Here is a 10,822-nt window from a genome sequence, read left to right on the forward strand (position 1 = left end):
TTGGCTTGTCATTTATGTACTTGTATATTTATATACCCATCATCCTTAATCACCTACAAGAATGAATGAGTGCATTTAAGAACAAATGTTTGCAACATAAGCTAATGGTTAATTGAAAATTTCTTCTTGGAGGAGAAATCTGAAAGGCAATACCAGAGAAAACAAAAGCATTTTAAAGGAACAACAAGACTTGCTAATATCATGCAGTTTGATTTCAGCTGAACCTAAAGGTAATTCCTGGTGCAATGTCTCAAAATTATTCTTTTTAAAGCACAACATACCCAGCCAGCACGGAGAGACGGCTCAGCTTATCAGGAAGAGCACTGAATTTAGCATCAGGATGCTTGAGGCTAACTCCTTACGTAGCATTTTCTAGGTGTGTGATCCTGAGAAATTCATGTAACTTCTCCAAGTTTCTCTTTTCTCATATTTAATAGGAGAATAACGCTGCAAACTTGCTATTACATTTTAAAAGCATCAAATACATGAAGGAACTTTGAGGTGGTAATTAAATGTCATTTACATGCATATGATACTTGTTTGCCCCCACCAGCATTTTCTAAAAATCAAGGTCATATAGTCCAGAAATGCTACTGGTGCTACTATTTCAACAACGACAACTACTACTACTATCAATAACAGTAATAGCTGATAGGTATTGAGAATTGATTCCATGCCTGCATTGTTTTAGCATTTTAAATGAATTAATCATTTATGACTCACGAAACCCTTATGAAGTAGCTACTATTATTTTCTCATTTTACAGACAAGGCATTGGAGACGCAGAGAAGTTAAGTAACTTGCCTAAAATCACATAGCTAGTAAGTCTAAGAATGGGATTTGAACCCAAGGTTGGACTCTGGAATCCAAGCATTAATAATTACACTCCGTTCTAGCAATTATGGTCCAGTAAGCTTACAGTTGGATAGTGCCTTGTTCTTTCATAAAGATAATCTCACTTGATCCCTGCAGCTGTCCCGTGAACTAGAGGTTAGTGACTACCCTTACTTTACAGGTGTGCAACTTGGATCAAAAAGATGAAGGGATTTTACCAAAGTCACCCTGCTCTGGAATAGTGACATCAGACAGTCATCCCACTGTGGTGGGGACTAGTAACTTCTCCCGTGCTGTTTCCGGCTCTGCTTTTATTAGCACCTCCCACCCCAAGCACATCTTCTACGAGGACCCCAGATGAGTCCTGGTATGTTTTTATTTGTTTTGACAGTTCCCTCTTCTGTGTCATTCTCTCCAACACTCGGTCTCTGATGCACGAGACTAGTTGTCTCTATAAGTATCACCTGGTTCTGCAGAGCTTAGAATGAGTTCCAGTGGACTTCTAGCCCAGATGTCCTTGGCATTTAAGGAAGTCACCGTTGGGAGAATGGCACCTCTGATGTCAACCTCTGATGTCAAGGTCACTTCCTGCCTGGGTGCTGAGCTCTCCCTTTATTCCCACTTCCTCTGGAAGAAGCACAAGATTGAACAGAGCATTCACTAAGTCATTTACTCTCTGCAAATTTTAGACATGCACCCTGTTTCCTGTTGTCTGTGGTTTTGAACTCTCCCTCACCTGGCCTTGATTAACCTGTCTAAACCTTCCAGACTGTTGTCTCTCACTTATGTCATTTTTTCCTCTGGGCTCTCATAGCACCCAAGATTTTATGTATTTATTTATTTGAGAGAGAGAGAACAAGCAGTGGGGAGGGTCAGAGGGAGAGAGGGAGAGGGGGAAAATCAGACTCTCTGCCGAGCAGGAAGCCCAATGCGGGACACGATCCCAGCACCCAGAGATCATGCCCTGAGCCGAAGGCAAATGTTTGACTGACTGAGCCACCCAGGCGCTTCATGCAATCTCTTTAAAAAAAGACTCTTTGCTCATTTTAGCATTTGCTGCAGTGTCTCAAAATTACTTGTTTCATTATTCCTCTCCGGCAGTGGGTACTGAGCTCTTTGAGGGCAGTGGTTTCTGACATTCCCTGTAATGCCTGGCACATAGTAGCTGCTCAAGAAATAGCTGTTGATTAAATGCTTACTTCTCTGTCTGAAGGCACCAAATATCTTGAAAGGATCTCTTTATTGATATCCCTGCCTTCTAGACAATGAGTCTTCTGAAGGCAGACATTCGGCCTTGCTCAATATTGCATCCTCAGTGGCTGACTTGGAGGAGGCACTCAGCGAAGGAGGAACTAACCAGAATTTCAGATCCTCTAATACTGCCCTTGCCCGTACTCAGCCTGCCCTGCCTCCTATGAAAATGCATCTTTCCCCATGATTGCTCCATCTCCCATTTTCTCTTTATTTCTAATCTTCATTTATAGTCTGATCTATATAATTTAGCATTTGCTTATATTATGGTCTCACTTTTCCTGTGTCTTTTGTGCTCATAATCCTCCCTTGCCAGTGCAAATATAAGTGTAAGCGTAAATGCGATAACACTTTTTTATATTAGTATAACTTCTACCCACCTTCATTTTTGTATTTCAAAAATTAGGCATTCATTAATGATAAACGCCCATATTAAATAAGCTCGTAAAATACGCACCCGCATTCGCACTTTATTTACAGATCATGTTGATCTCCATGACAACTGTAAGAGATAGGCATTGGGGAAACTGAGGCTTAGCAAGGCTATGTCTTATCCAGGCGGTGAAAAACAAAAGCAGAATTGAAATGCAGAGCCTGTGTGTTCAACCATCTTTACTCTTCACCATGGACAATTTAGAAAAGCAGAGAAACAATAAAAATAATATTTAAAAAACCCATAATTCCAATCTGCTACTTGAGGCAGCCAGTGCTAACATATTGATATGTGGCTTTCCAGTCTGTCGTAAGCAGCCTCTAGCATGTCTCTCAATGACCCCCACATCCAGCTATTTGCATCCTTGTGGAATCCCCTCTCCTCATTGAGTGAGGGCTGGATTTAGTCACTCACTTCTAACGAATATAATAAAGCAGAAACAATTGAATGTAACCTCTGAAATTAGGTTATAAAAAGACTGCAGCTTCCATCTTGGATCTCTCTTCCTCTCTCTGAGATCCTTCATTCTGGGAGAGGCAAACTGCCATGTTGTGAACAGACCTATTGGAAAGTCCATGTGATTAAATAAGCTGTGATTCTGATCCATAGCCAGCAAAGACCTGAGACCCGCCAACTGCCACATGGATGAGTTTGGAGGCAGCCCTGCCCCATTTGAGCATGATGGTGGCTGTCCCAGTAAACACGCTGATCCTGGCTTTGTGAGAGAGAGTGAGCCAGAGATACCCAGCTAAGTTGTGCCTGGATTCCTGACCCAGCATCTGTGCAATAATACACTTTTGTTGCTGGAAGGTGCTAACTTTGGGGATGATTTGATACCTAACAAGAGGTACAGAATGCACAAAATCTATATACGTTGATATAAATATGGTGATGCATCTATGTTTTACTATTTATCACGGATCAAAATTTAATTTATTGAATGAAAATAAACTGCAAGGTCGTGCTTGTGTCTAACAGCCTTCTTTAAAAAACTTTTTTAGAAATTGTGCAATACAGCCACATCCAGAAAATACACAAGGCACAAATATGCAGCTGAAAGAATCATAAACAAACCACCCTGGTTCCAATTTCCATATATTTTATTTTTTTAAATAAAATAAATCTGCAGAGTATATGCAAAACCAGTAACTATTTCATCTTCAAAGAAAAGAAAGGAAAGCCAGTGAGAGACACTATTTTAGGGCAGTTTATGAATTAGAGTCTCTGATTCAGTGTGAAACGCTGCCATATACTTTTCTCGAACCATCTAAAGAGGAAATTCTTCATCAAAATTAGTCATCAGGAGGAAGTCTAAGAATTGTGCCATTGTGGGGAATAAATACCAGGTGGCACAGAGTGGGGTCTCAGTACAAACTGCTGAACGAACATGGGGTTTGAAACATGGATTGGAGTTCAGTTGCTTAGAAGTGTGTGATGTCATCACTCAACATAGATGAGCTTTGATTTCCATTTATTTATTTATTTATTTATTTATTTATTTATTATGTTCAGTACTTTGCTCATGTACTTACAGTACATCATTAGTTTTTGATGTAGTGTTCAATGATTTCATTAGTTGCGTATAACACCCAGTGCACCATGCAATACGTGCCCTCCTTACTACCCATCACCCAGCTAGCCATTCCCCCCTCCCCCTCCCCTCTGTAACCCTCAGTTTGTTTCCCAGGGCCCATAGTCTCTCATGGCTTGTCTCCCTCTCTGATCCCCACCCCCATTCAGTTTTCCCTCCCTTCCCCGATGGTACTCTCTGCTATTGCTTATGTTCCACATATGAGTGAAACTGTATGATAATTGACTTTCTCTGCTTGACTTATTTCACTTAGCATAATCCCCTCCAGTCCCATCTATGTGGATGCAAATTGTGGGTATTCATCCTTTCTGATGGCTGAGTAATATTCCATTGTATATTGAACCGCATCTTCTTTATCCATTCATCTGTTATAGGGCATTTGGTTCCTTCCACAGTTTGGCTATTGTGGACAATGCTGCTATGAACATTGGGGTACATGTGCCCCTTCTTTTCACTACATCTGTATCTTTGGGGTAAATACTCAGTAGTGCAATTGCTGGGTCATAGGGTAGCTCTATTTTTAACTTTTTGAGGAACTTCCATACTGCTTTCCACAGTGGCTGTACCAGCTTGCATTCCTACTAACAATGTAAGAGGGTTCCCCTTTCTCCACATCCTTGCCAGCATTTGTTGTTTCCTGTCTTATTAATTTTTGCCATTCTAACTGGCGTAAGGTGGTAATCTCAATGTGGTTTTGGTTTGAATTTCCCTGATGGCTAATGATGAGGAAAGATTTCCTCTTCTTTAAAATGGGAACATGCTCCAGGTGCCTGGGTGGCTCAGTCGGTTAAGTGTCAGACTCTTGATTTCTGCTCAGGTCATGATCTCAGGGTTGTGAGATCGAGCCCCCCATCGGGCTCTGTGCTGCACGTAGAGTCTGCTTAAGATTCTCTCTCCCTCTGCCCTGCTCACGCTCTTCTATTTTCTCTCTCTCAAAAAAGAAAAACGGGAACATGCTCATGAAGTGATGCATTTTAAAGCAAATGGCCTTGTTTATAAAGGTGTTTGCAGAGCACTTGGTACAGAGCAAGCTCACAATACATTAGTCACAATTGAGTACTAATTCTGATTCCAGGACACCGTCAAATAGTGATTTACCACAACACAAACCGTAAGTAAACACAGAGTTTTAAAACATAATAACTTCATTTCTTATTAAGTGATCCATGCTCATAATAAAACGATTTTTAAAAATACCCTTTAAAGTACAAACAGGAAAGAACAAATCACTGCGAAATTCCACCAGCAAGAAATAACCCACATTAACCCTTGGTGCACATCATTCCAGATACCCCTGTGCATAGACAGGTTGGAAGGACGGAAGGCTATTTAGGTAGATAAATAGCTCCTAACTAGAGGTCCTACTTGACATGCTGATCCCGATGAAGCATTTACTTAATTTCACTTGAATGTAACCAAAGAATGATAAACCGAAGTGCAACTGAAGGAATTGCTCAAACTTAGATCATGTTTTTTCTCCTCTGCCAGCAACAGGATTTCCTTAAATCTCTCTCTAGTAAGGTTAAGTAAGAACCTGCCGCCATCAGTTAAGTTGGTGTCGTTTGTTTCCCCTTTTAACTTACGTCTTTGCACTTTTCAGGCAGTGCTAATTAACCTCCTACGAAGAGAGATGAAGTGATTCAGACTCTGATATGTTCTCTCATCTCTTTTGCCTCCTGACTTGTTACTTTTATAATTTGAAACCTGAAATGATTGATAACGCATTCTGTTCAGCAACAGAAAATGTTGCTGCTGTGCTGTCGTTTATCCCTGTGCAAATGGATTTAATCCTCACTGCCAGTTCCTTCACCCATAACTTCACCCTACAGGGGTGTGTGTGCGTTCGATGAATTCATCTTGTAACTGAATTAATCTTCCAACGTATTCCCCGAAAGGGCTCATATCGTTCCCAAATTCTTTCATGTTTGAGCATGTCTTCAGTTTTAATATTCTTGAGTTACACTTTCCTTTATTTGGGGACTTTTGCGCATTACTCTGGTTTCTTCTGGAAAAACACCGGTGTGGAGAAATCGGAGGCCAGCTGGATCCCACCTCTCACTGCCTTCTTTGTGTCTGGATGATCTCACTCTCTACAGTTAACGTTGCTCAGGGCATGCTCAGTGTCTCCATGTAAACTGTTTTTTTTCCCCTAGTATATTAATTTCTTATGATGTGCAGATTTTGTATTTTTCTAATAGGAAAAAACCCTTGTGAAATTACATCTGTGAAACACTCTTCCATTTGTTGAGCACTGTTCTTAAGAAATAGAAGTGACCTTTTAAGTGGGTCATCTTTGAAGTCCTTACTTATCATCATCGCTCATGTATTCAGTTTGTCCTCTTCCTTTGCGTTCGCTGTGATGTTCTGAAGCCTTCTTTTTTTGTCATTGTTTGATTTTCTTAGTTGCGCCTAGTCTGTTCTTTGCTGGTTTGCATTTATTTATTTGATCTGTAAGGATGTTGCTTTGGCCCCCGATTATTTCCTTAACCCGGCAATCTCCCTTTTCATCCCGGCATATTGCTTCGTCGTCTTGTTTTTGAGTCTTGTATAAATGACACCATACTGAGTTTTTTATTGTTCTTTTTCAGACTGTGTTTCCTTTCCCTTTTGTGTTCTAGAATGCTTGCATAGTTAAAATGCCATTTCCCCAACTTTTCCTCATGCTTTGCATGGAGAGCTCGGCCCAGACCTTCTCTTTGCTCCGAGCCAAAGTGGAAAAGACAGGCTTTGATCAGGTGGTCTTGTCTTTTATTTATTTATTTATTTTTAAAGATTTTATTTATTTATTTGACAGAGAGAGAGACAGCCAGAGAGAGAGGGAACACAAGCAGGGGGAGTGGGAGAGGAAGAAGCAGGCTCCCAGCAGAGGAGCCTGATGTGGGGCTCGATCCCAGAACGCCGGGATCACGCCCTGAGCCGAAGGCAGATGCTCAACGACTGAGCCACCCAGGCGCCCCAGGTGGTCTTGTCTTTTAAAGTGATTGGAGTGGATGTTTCTTTTCTGAATACTCCTCCGGACTCTGAGGATATAGGGCTGTAGCTGCTGGCTGGCCCAACATGGGTTGTCTTCTACGGTCCCACCAAGTATCCTGTACCAGGCCCACCATTAGCCATTTAGATGTGCTTCCCATGCATTCCACCATCTTACCCCAATCTGGTTCCAGTGGCCCCTGATCTTTCTGCACAAATTCTCTGTGCTTCACCAGTGTCCCATTTTCATTGTAGCTGCCATAACACTCCCTTAATATTCTTTGTCAAAGCATGTCACTTCAAGAGCTCTCATCTCACCCACTGCTCCAGTGAATCCTGGGCTCTTAGTGTGGTGGCCCCTTGGAACTGCTCTATCCCTTGGGTCGCTTGGCTTGAGCCACACTGGCTTCCTAGCTGAGCCTCAACTGTGCCAGGTCCACATCTTCCTCAAGATGTTCCAGGGGTGGCTCTCCTGCCTAGAGAACACTCTCCCAGATAGCCACACAGCTTCGCTCTCAGATCCAAGTCTTGGCTTACATGTCAGGATTTCAATGAGGTCTTCCTTAATTGTGCTATTTTATACAGCAGGTGACAAGGCACATCCTACCCTTCTCTAATATTCTTTTTTCATAACACTTCTCATCATCAGAAACACTATATATTTTACTGCCTTATTTTTATCATTTGCTTCCTCCCTCAACCACCACGAAAATGTAGGGCAGGGACTTTCGTTTGCTTTGTTCCCTGCTGTATTCAAAGCCAAGAAAGATGCTTGGCACAGAGTAGGCACTCAATTATTTGTTGAATGGATGGATGGATGGATGGATGGGTGGATGAAGGCTGTGTAGGGACTTCTCACCTCAAATATTTGTTTCTGCCCTTTCCCATGGCTGTCTGTTTGTGGATGCTCACTCTTCCCGCTGTTCTTCTCCAAACTGGAAGACATCTTTGAGAAATTGAGGGTGAGTCGTGTCACCACATTTCAGTGGATCAGAATCTTCCATGCCTTTCCTTAGTGGCTACTTTCTAAATTTGTTGTATAAGACTGTAGCTCTTTTGTCTTATTAAGTAGTTCTTGGTGAATTGTTAGCTTTTTGTTATTTTCTAATTTGTGTTTATTTTGGTAGGTACCGGGGAAGAAGATTCTATGATCTTATTTCTTTCTCCCAGTTTTCTCCAAAAACTTACAAGTATATACATTTGCACTAAATTATGTGCCTCCAGCTCCACGTTGCACAGCAATCACAGCAATAGCACAACGGGTATAAAACCTGGTCTGTAACATGCACACAACTCATACAACCTCCTTTCTCTTCTCCACCAGAGCTTGGTGTCTATTGCAAGCTGCCTTTCTGGTGGTAGCAACTTAATCTCAGCTTGAAGCTTAGTATCTCTTCTCTTTACCCAGGTGAGGCCACTAAGTGGTTTCTCTTTGTTTTTCAAATGAGGCATCACATGGTGTTGAAATTTTGAGAGATGGAAGAGAAGGCATCTGTTCTGGGTCATTACCTCTCCTTGGTGCCATCCACTGAGCCACTCTGTTCTTACCTGCTCTCCTATTGCGAGCCCCCGCAAGTGCCCTTTGTTGCTCACAAGGCCCTTCAGATCCACTGGCTCTTGGAGGCTCCTGGCTACATGGTAAATATCTCCTCTGCTCCCACACTCTCCTGAGTGTCTGGGGACTTGCCAGTTTCTCAGCTCCTATCTGGAAAAGAAGGTACAGGCTCCCTTGATGGTGGGAACCCTGACTCTCTGGGGAACTGTCAGTTCCAATCTCCCCTCCTCACCTGATACTCAGGATGGGCAGGGGCCCCTTTTCAAGGACTCCTCTCCTCTCCATTCTCCCATCCCCCCAAATCTTTACTTAATTTCAGAGACAGGAAAAAGCCTATTTCCGACCTATTATATGTTCTGTGTCTGGAGCCAATATCTAAACTTTGGGAGATTAAAAAACTTTTTCTTCTTTTGATATTTCTTTCTCCTGAATCACCTGATGCCACTATGCCTAACCACCAGAATAGAAGAAGGTCAGGGAAAGATCAGAAGTATCAGGAAATACTGGAAAGACCACATTTATATATAAGAATATCATCTCTCAGGTGAACAGCTAATATACACCAGACTCCGTAGGTAAGTTGTAATCTTCTCAACACTCCAAAATCAATACTACTATTTCCATTTTACAGATGGGAAACCCGAGGCCCAGTGAAATCTGAGAAACCCTGTGGAAATTTTGCTGGCAGGTGTGTGAGCAAATTTTATTTACCACATGAGTCGGAAGTCAGAGAGAAGTGCACTTGTATGAAGAGAATCTGAAGGACCTGCCCTAATGGACACCCCGCAAAGGCTCCTACTTGGAGCTGAAATAAGATTCCCAGGTTTTGATGGATGTGTTTCCTGCACCTGGCTTAGTGACCTACTGCAGAGACCTAGTGTGTTCTCACTTTTACCCCCACACACTGCTCTTGTGGGGCATGGTGGAGGCAGGATGGATGTTGACTGGTGACAATCTTGTTCTCGTTTCACTGACTCTCAGTTTCCTCACGTGGGCTGCGTGGATGAGCATGCCTCGTTGACAGAGCTATAGCGAGGCTTCCATGGGAAACTTGTTGCTGTGGTGAAGCGTGTTTGTCCCTCTCCACAGAAGAGAGGAGATGAGGAAAGGAGGCAGACATTATTCATCAGAGTGTGGCCCATTCAGGATGGACTCTCTTTTCCACTTGCAGCCTCCATGTAGGCAGAACAGGCCTCTGTCTATGAGGTTGCTCACGTCAGGTCTATTTCTCAGTTGGTCCCGGATGGGAGAGGCAGGTTGGGCATCTCTGTCTTGGTGGAGGAATGGTTGAGTGGGCTCAGAGACTGCCATGGAGAACCAGCCATTCTGGAACATAAATGGCTTCGCTTCAGGCCTGAGCCTGAGCCACACTTATTATGGTGTTTGGCTGAGAAATCCTGCTGTCTTTTGATAATGGTGTGCTTGCCCTTCTAGTAATAAGGCTCTGACTTTGCCTCCTGTTATGCCTTTTGTGTGTTGAAACCTGAGCAAAGATTCCTGGAGAAGGGAAAGTAGTACGATGGAATGCCTAGCAGTAACATGCCCCAAAGCACTTGCTGTGTAAGAGGCGATATTAATAGCTAACAGGCATGGAGCATTTATCTCTTACAACACTTTGAATGCATTAACTCATTTAATCCTCACAACAACTCAATGAGATAAGCACTCTTATTATCTCATTTTATAGATGAAGAAATAAAACACAAAGAGGTTAGATATCCTGCCCAAGTTTGTGCAGGTGTCAAGCAGCAGCTCTGGGATTTAAACCTTGGCAGTCCAGAGCCTTCGAACATAAGCACCACGGCAGTCTTCTTACGCATATACCCTAAACCTGTTAGTTTCCTTTTACATTTGTTCTTCTCTTGTGATGCACTTTACATTTTCTTGAGCATAAGATTCAGCCCCTCCAACAGATGGAGGATTCAGAGTTGGGAAAGGGGATGAGGGGTGGAAGGGACGGAAGGTCATGAGGTATCTAAAGTTTACAGTTGAAAGTGAGAGGGTGGGTGAGGTAATTTTCCTCCCCAGGCCCTGACTGCCCAGAACAAACCACCTGGGCCTCCAAGTGAGAAAGACGGAGCCTGCTGTCTGTGGGTTCTACAAGGGCTGTTAGAAATGGGGCTTCACAGACCAGCCTGGGGCATTCAGCAGAGTAATGGAGAGCCCGCTGCTGGGACAACCTACAGAG

The 10,822-nt window shown here is 42.8% G+C and overlaps 1 long non-coding RNA gene across 1 annotated transcript; it reads left to right on the forward strand.

Moving 5' to 3' along the window:
* Nucleotides 1–1,019: 1,019 nt before the first annotated feature.
* LOC103661691 lies at nucleotides 1,020–10,097 on the forward strand. Its single transcript, XR_568214.2, has 2 exons — nucleotides 1,020–1,201; nucleotides 9,266–10,097. It is a non-coding gene; the product is annotated as an uncharacterized LOC103661691 (long non-coding RNA).
* Nucleotides 10,098–10,822: the final 725 nt, after the last annotated feature.

This window comes from Ursus maritimus, unplaced genomic scaffold, assembly GCF_017311325.1.
Source record: "Ursus maritimus isolate PB19 unplaced genomic scaffold, ASM1731132v1 scaffold_9, whole genome shotgun sequence".
Taxonomy (NCBI): Eukaryota; Metazoa; Chordata; class Mammalia; order Carnivora; family Ursidae; genus Ursus; species Ursus maritimus.